The sequence below is a fragment of the Herpailurus yagouaroundi genome, unplaced genomic scaffold (assembly GCF_014898765.1).
Source record: "Herpailurus yagouaroundi ecotype Mexico unplaced genomic scaffold, PumYag 165, whole genome shotgun sequence".
Taxonomy (NCBI): Eukaryota; Metazoa; Chordata; class Mammalia; order Carnivora; family Felidae; genus Herpailurus; species Herpailurus yagouaroundi.
Window position 1 is genome coordinate 6173220 of NW_024412406.1, and position 7084 is coordinate 6180303.

At 47.6% G+C, this 7084-nt stretch overlaps 1 long non-coding RNA gene across 1 annotated transcript; it reads left to right on the top strand.

Annotated features, from left to right (window-relative positions):
• Nucleotides 1-513: 513 nt before the first annotated feature.
• Nucleotides 514-5409, top strand: LOC121038325 (uncharacterized). Its single transcript, XR_005794293.1, has 2 exons — nt 514-611; nt 5283-5409. It is a non-coding gene; the product is annotated as an uncharacterized LOC121038325 (long non-coding RNA).
• The last annotated feature ends 1675 nt before the right edge of the window (nt 5410-7084 follow it).

Sequence of the window (7084 nt, forward strand, 5' to 3'; positions counted from 1 at the left end):
CCCTTACAGCTGTATTTCTCACATCTCATATATTGCTCTCATTATTTTAAGAGCGTATATTGGAAACACAGTAAGAGAAAATTTTGATAGGTCTCAGGAAATTAAGTTTATTAGACAGGAGCAACCTCTCCTTAAAATACCAAAAGTCATGAAAAAAATTAAAAACAAACTTTTAAAGAGCCTCAAATATGTTTTCCAATGTTTTCATTCTTTGGCCTGCAGAAACAGTGCTGTAAAGAGGTTCAGATTTCCATTATCCACATGCAAATGGAATCCTAGAATACTGCCTGAATTTAAATTAATTCTTGGCTTCCTTGCTGATTCAGGTTATCTAGGTGGCACAGACTGCTGGTTGCCTACTCAGGATCTATTCTCTCCTTCTTCCTGAGTGACAGATTTTTCACCGAGCACATTGCTGCTTAGCATGAGCCACATTTCCAGATCCCCCTGTGGCGTGGAATGGCCAATTAGTTCCAAGTAGAATTTGTTGAGAGCGTCTTCTAGAAAGTGCCCCTGATGACCAGGACAGATGGAGGCAGGACATTTCTTCTTGCCCATCCTTACTTCCTCACATGCCTGCCTGGATCATGGACTGGATGGCTAGAGCTTTGGTAATATATTTGGTTTTGAAGTGACCTTACAGATGGAGGGTCCTGTGTTAGGAATGGTGGAGCAGGGAGATAGGAGTGTGGGTCCTTGATGGTTCTGTGGTTCCACTAACACCACTGTAGACCGCTTCTTCCTGGACTTTCTTCCTGTAAAGGAATAATAAGCTTTTATCTGGTTTAAGCCACGAGTCCTATATGATTTACTGTGTTAATTAGTGCTGGCCCTGTTCGTATGACTGAGGATTGAATATATTCGTGAATTTCACTTATCTAATGTGTAATTAATGCTTGTTGAAAGCAAATGCTTCCTGGACTAAATGTGATGTTTATATAAAAGAATTTTAAAAACCCAGGTGCCAAGGAGAGAACTTGACTTTTAAAAGCTTCTGCTAAGAAATCATATTCTCTAATTTCCCTAGCTAGCAGGAAAACTGTACACACGCACATGCACACACACACACACACACACACACACACTGACAGACACACACACAGAGACTTGTTGACTTTCAGCACAGCAGACCTGTGTTTGAATTCAGGGCTATGCCTCTGATCAGCTATTTGGTATCAGCTGTATGACTTTGGGCAACTTTCTGACCTTGTGAATAGCCTCTTTGTTCTTCACCTACAAATTGGGGAAGAGTAGGTACCTCACATCTGTTGGACGGTTAAGTGAGATCATATGTGTACAGCAGAAGCCAGTAAAATATAGTGGGCTGAGTTGACATAATAGAGCATGGGAGAAAAATTTAGAGAGTTGAAGGGAGGGACAAAGTTCCCCAAATAGACTCAATCGCCCTTTTCATCAGACTTCTGCATCAATATTTTAGTTGTTCTCTCAATTCTCGTCCCTTGCTCTGGGGACTCAGCCTTTGCACTGTTACCTGGTCGGTCTTCTGAGGCCTGTTTCTGCTTTATGAACCTGTAGCAGCCTGGCATCTGGGACACTGCGAGATCTGGTCAGTCCTTTGGTCTCCAGCATCATATCTAGCCCTTCAGAACCTAAACTTCCTGTTTTAAGTGTCCCACCTTCTTCCTAGTTCACAGACATTTCCATCCCTATCTGGGATACCTTGGGCCAATCCTCTGTCCTTGTAAACCTACAAAGCCAACTGAAGCCCAGCGTCAGCGGCTGTCCTTTCCCTGCCCACGAACTATGAAATGTAGTTGGTTGTTTGTTGCCTTATATTATTCTCTGAAGTGTGAAAGTTCCCCTGGCTTCCTCCCTGCATCCCCCCTGCCCCCACCTCTCCGGCCCAAAAGCTGGTTTTATTTGCACTTGTCTCTGTTAGGAACATATTAGTTGCGTGTTTGATCCAGAAACAATTATGGCAGGCTGTTCACAGCCCAGGAGAGGCCAGCAGACTACCTCTCCAGCTGCTCACAGAGAGGCGTTGCCTATAGGGATTTCCCTTCAATCCTTCAATCTTCAGGGCAAAGGAGCCTAATTTTATTCATTTTCTCACTCAGTTAATGTTGACTGAGTTTACCATAGGCACTAAATTCTTCAGTAGACCCAGTCTCTCAAAGGCAGACTTACAGTAACCAAATTATTTGTAAATTAAGTAAACAAGTCAATTGAAAATAAGAAGCAGAATCACTGAAGGATCTAGAGTGGAGTTCTTGACCCTCAGCAGCACGCTCTCCCATCTCCCACCGTGGGCCTACAGGAGGGTCCTGATTATCAGCAGAGGTTGCTTGGTGAGTTAAAGAAACAGCGTGTTTCATGCCTTGGGCTCCAGTCAGCCTGATGCACCTGTCTTCCCATGGAGCTCTGCATGCCTCTGGATCACATAAGCCGGTGCTGAGTGCAGGCCATCCTCTCCCTTGTCAGGCATGGCCACGGTCCTGTGGCCGGTTAACCAGCCCTGCTGCTTCTCTACCCAGCACTGCAAATGATCCGCATATTCGGGGAGGTGTTCTGAGTCATTAAAGTACTTGGCCTATTTTTCCGGGTACTGGGTTTATATTTTCTCTCTCGAAGTCTCTCTGACATCTTTGTTTTAAAGTTTCTTTGGTGTGCATCTAAATACGGACAACAGCATTCTCTGAGTGCTGCCGCGTCCTGTCTCGCTACAGACAGCATGGAGTGTTTCCCCAGATTGAAGACTGGATCCAAGAAGGGCGGCCTTCAGAAGATTTACACCCTGAAGACCATTCTGTTTCACCCGAAAATGAAAAAAACAGTGGCTGTGTCTTCGGATATTAGTGAATTCTAAACGATTTTACTTGAAAAATGGGGCTAAGCTACTATTACCGTTGCTCACTCGCTGGCTGTCCTATCCTTACTGGGGTTCTCCTCTTTATGTTCTGGGCCACATGTGCAGGAACGTGGGTTCAAGATACAAGAGTCCCGGGGACCACGTCTTGGATTATGGTAGGCGTACGCAGCTCTCAAAGGAAAACCTCCCAGACTCATCTGGAGCATCTGTGCTTTAGTGGCTGCCACGGAAGCGCTTTAGCAGTTTCTCTAAAGGAAGGGTGATTTGTGGATTTGCGTCCCGACCCGAGGCTGTGACGCCACCGCCAACGTATCACGTAATGCCTTTGGCTGGGGATCACGGCAGCCTCTGTGACCGAGGTGGCGCGCTGTCCTCTTGCTGTGGTTTCGAACAGGACGTGACCTCCGGTAATTTAGCAGCTGTTTCTATTTCTCCTTCCTTGAGACGGCTCATCCTGCCTCTAGCCGGTTGCCTGGGAGGAAAGAGGGAGGAAGGAAAACACAGAAAGGTGGAAGGAAGTTCCTTCCCCCACACTGAGTGGCCCGTCTTCTTCCTCGGAACACTCGAGGATTCGAGGATTCTTTTCCATGTGTCCTGCCCTTGGCCACCCCCACCCCCGTGCGTTTCCCCTGCCTCCGCCCCCTCCAGCTTCATCACAGCTGGCCACACAGACCTCCCAGCTGCAACTCTAGCCCGCCCCGCCTCCTTCCCAGAACTGTCTGGGCTGTAGGCAGGAAACGATTAAGCAGCCCCCAGTGCTCACGGCCCACACTGTCAGGGGACACGTCCAGACACCGTCCCCACCCTGCTCACCGAGGATGCACGTCCCTCTGCCGACTGCTGAAGTGCCTCATGGCTTGGGGACTGCGGCAAGCCCTTCCTGTCTCCCTCCCTCCCGTCTGCTGGGGAAGGACACTGGCAGCTGACTTTTGCAGATCTGAGTCTGTCCTCCACTGGGGGTCCTGGTTTCTTTTTTTTTTTTTTTTTTAATTTTTTTTTTAACGTTTATTTATTTTTGAGACAGAGAGAGACAGAGCATGAACAGGGGAGGGGCAGAGAGAGAGAGGAAGACACAGAATCTGAAACAGGCTCCAGGCTCTGAGCTGTCAGCACAGAGCCCGACGCGGGGCTCGAACTCATGGACCGTGAGATCATGACCTGAGCCGAAGTCGGAGGCTTAACCGACCAAGCCACCCAGGCGCCCCTGGGGGTCCTGGTTTCTAAGTCGGCCTTTGGGACTTTAGAGTAGTGACCATAGAGAATTCTGAATCCAAGCAACTTCCCGATTCTGCAGGGTCAGGGGTGGCTTGCAGTGTGTTTTGGGGGAGGCTTTGACTGTCCTTCCAAATCTCCACAGCACTTACATTTTTTGATATACGTAACTGACACTTTCTCAATCCTTTGTAAAGTACTAGCTACCTTCAGCTTTTCTAGCCCTCTTCCAACAAAATTGCTGCCCCTAAGCCCTTCTTGAACTGTCATTCTGGAGTCACCATTCTGAATGGGACTCACCTTACTGTTTCCCTAAACCCAAGCCCTGACCAGTGCCCTCACACATGCATCCAGCCCACCTATCAGGGCTCTGGCCGCGATGGGCCTTGGCTTCCCATTTTCGAGGGCTCTGCCCTGGGATCTGCTGTGGGATCATTGTTCCGATCATTCCTGTTTGTCAGATCTGGTGATTTGCCTGCACTGTGCCCACGCTGTGCTCAGTCTTTCCATCCTGAGACTCAGTAACAGTTGCCTGTACTTCTGAACCAGCTGGCTGGGGTGGGGTTGGGGCGCACAGGAAGGATACAGAGTTGGCATCTCTTCAAGCCGACGATCTTTAAATTCTGCTCAACGCTTATTTAGTGGGGACAGGGACAGTATGGAAAAGAGCCGTTTCTGATTTTTACTTCAGAACCTTGTTTCCTTTTGTGGCAAGGGACACAGTTTACCTTTGACCGTTCTGTAATGAGTCTGGAGTGGTGGTCTGAGTTCCAATGGGCCACACTTGCAGATATATTCCAGTAAGATCTTAGCATTCCTTGTAGTTGAAGCTCCAGACAGCTTAACAGGGCTCTGGGCCTTTCCAAATATCTTTGGCACCTGGACATACCTCACCCATCGCCAGGCTGTCTGCAATATGTCATGCCAGCCTCTGTCTGTGACTCCAGCTTGTTCAGTTTTCCCATGTAAAACACCTTGCCAACCCACTAGCCTTGAGATGCAACTAGCACGTTGCAAAAGAATCGTAGCTGTTAAAAATGAGGAAAAATTTCGACATAGAGCCTGTTCTCTGGGGCCCAGCGGAGTTGCTTCTCCAGGGCTTTCGCTGGTCCAGATGACAATGACCCTTCAAATGAGCCTTCCATCTGATCCCTCAGGGCATTTTTCTATGCTCGTAAATTTTGCTATCAAGACAATTTTAGGGAGGGAAAAAAAGTGCATTTTTTTGTTTCTTCTCCAGGAAATTGATTTTGACATTTCCACTCTCACGGGAAGATTCTGATGGAAGACATTCCGTACAGCTGAATGACTGTGTGACTTGAGGTGGACTCAGAAGTCCTCGAGAAAAATAAATGAAGTGACCAAGGTCCTTTGAGGAAGAATCTATTTTATGAGGGTCTTCCAGACTTTGAAAAAGGCACAGGTATAACTGGGTTCAGGGGGCCCAACGGGGTCACAGAACGTGACCAACTGTATTTGGGATCTTCTCACGTTGAATGCAAGGTCGGGAGCCAGACTCATCATCCTGCCGTTTCCTCGCTCAAGGACCTCTCTCGCAGGATGTGATGAGAAAGTGCAGAGGCCCTGCGGGGAGACCACCAGCATGTGCATCTTGGTTCCACCAGGAAAATGTCCCTTGTTCTGTGCTCCTAGAGACGTATGTCCAACCTCAGCTAAGGCAGGTGCACATTCTATTACAATTAGACATGTGTGCTTTCCTTTTCCACTAGACTGTGCACTTTGAGGCCAGTGACCGTTTCTTTTACCACCGTCCATCCCATGATGGGCGCTTAGAAATGGTCTTTGCCCTCCCTTATTCTACGTGCAATATGAAGCTGTCAGTTCAGCTCATTGCAGCCCGAAGGAAGAGACATAATTAGCCCATTTTGCAAAGGAAGAGATTGAGGTTTAAGTTCTTAAATTACTCACCCCAAGACCTGCAGTTAGCATGTGGGAGAGCCAGACCCCGGAAAATGACCCCTACATCTATTCCAAAACCCAAGCCCTTGGGCCTGCTTGTCCAATCATGAGCAGTGCTGGGAGTACATTCAAACTGTGTGGTTGACTGAGGGAATGTGTTCCTTTGTCACAAGCTTGGCTAAAAGTGTTCCATCCATCGTCTTCTAACTTCTCTGATAATCGCGATGCATTCCTTTCATGCTGTTGTCTTCTGAGGCCCAGAGATTTTTCTCCCCACCAAATGTATCTCTTTCTCAAGAAGCTCTTACCAAATAAAGGACATTTAGTTGTTCTTATTTCTACTTTTCTGACCACACTTTAAAAAATTTCTTTCTCCGAGCATTTCAAATCAGTTCTGGATAAAAATATACAGCTTTCTGAGAAATGTGGCAATTTTGGCCCCTGTGGGAAAGTGTGACTTTGGCCTCCAGTCACATCTTTTATGGCCTCAGAGGGATGCTTAATGTGGGAGGCAGCATGGGCTATTGCTCTACTGAAAATATAATCAGGCACAAGTGGGAATTAAATATGACTGTATTGTTTCGAGACCATCAGAGACAGTCACACATGTCTTTATTCATGGGATCTATTGGGGTTGTGAGTTTGGGGGGACGATGGGGTGTGGGGAGCGAGAGTAGTGGATGCTGAGTTAGCAGACCCCAGTTGTACGTGTATTTTAGTGAGTTTGAAAGAGTTCTGCTTTGGCTTTGTGTGCTGACACACCCCGGGGTGAGGTGTGGAAAAATCATCATGGCTCAGTGGCTGGGGGTTTCAGAGGTAGAACGAGACACATGGGCCTGCTGACTGGAATCCCAGAAGATCTGGAGCCGAAAGATGTGGTGAGCCAAACGGGCTGGGTGTGCGTGAAATCTGAAATCCTCCCGGGAGATTGGGCAGGGAAGTCTGCCACCTAGTTAGTGAGTCTAGCACTTGTCACTGGTTGATCCATTAAAATGATGTTAATCTGGTTCAGTGGCCTCTCTTGGCTTCTCAGCCAGAGAAAGCTCACAGTTTCCAGTGATGCTGGGAGAGGAAAGCGGAGCCGGGAAGTCCAGCTTATTTCTGAAGTAAATAGAAAAAAAG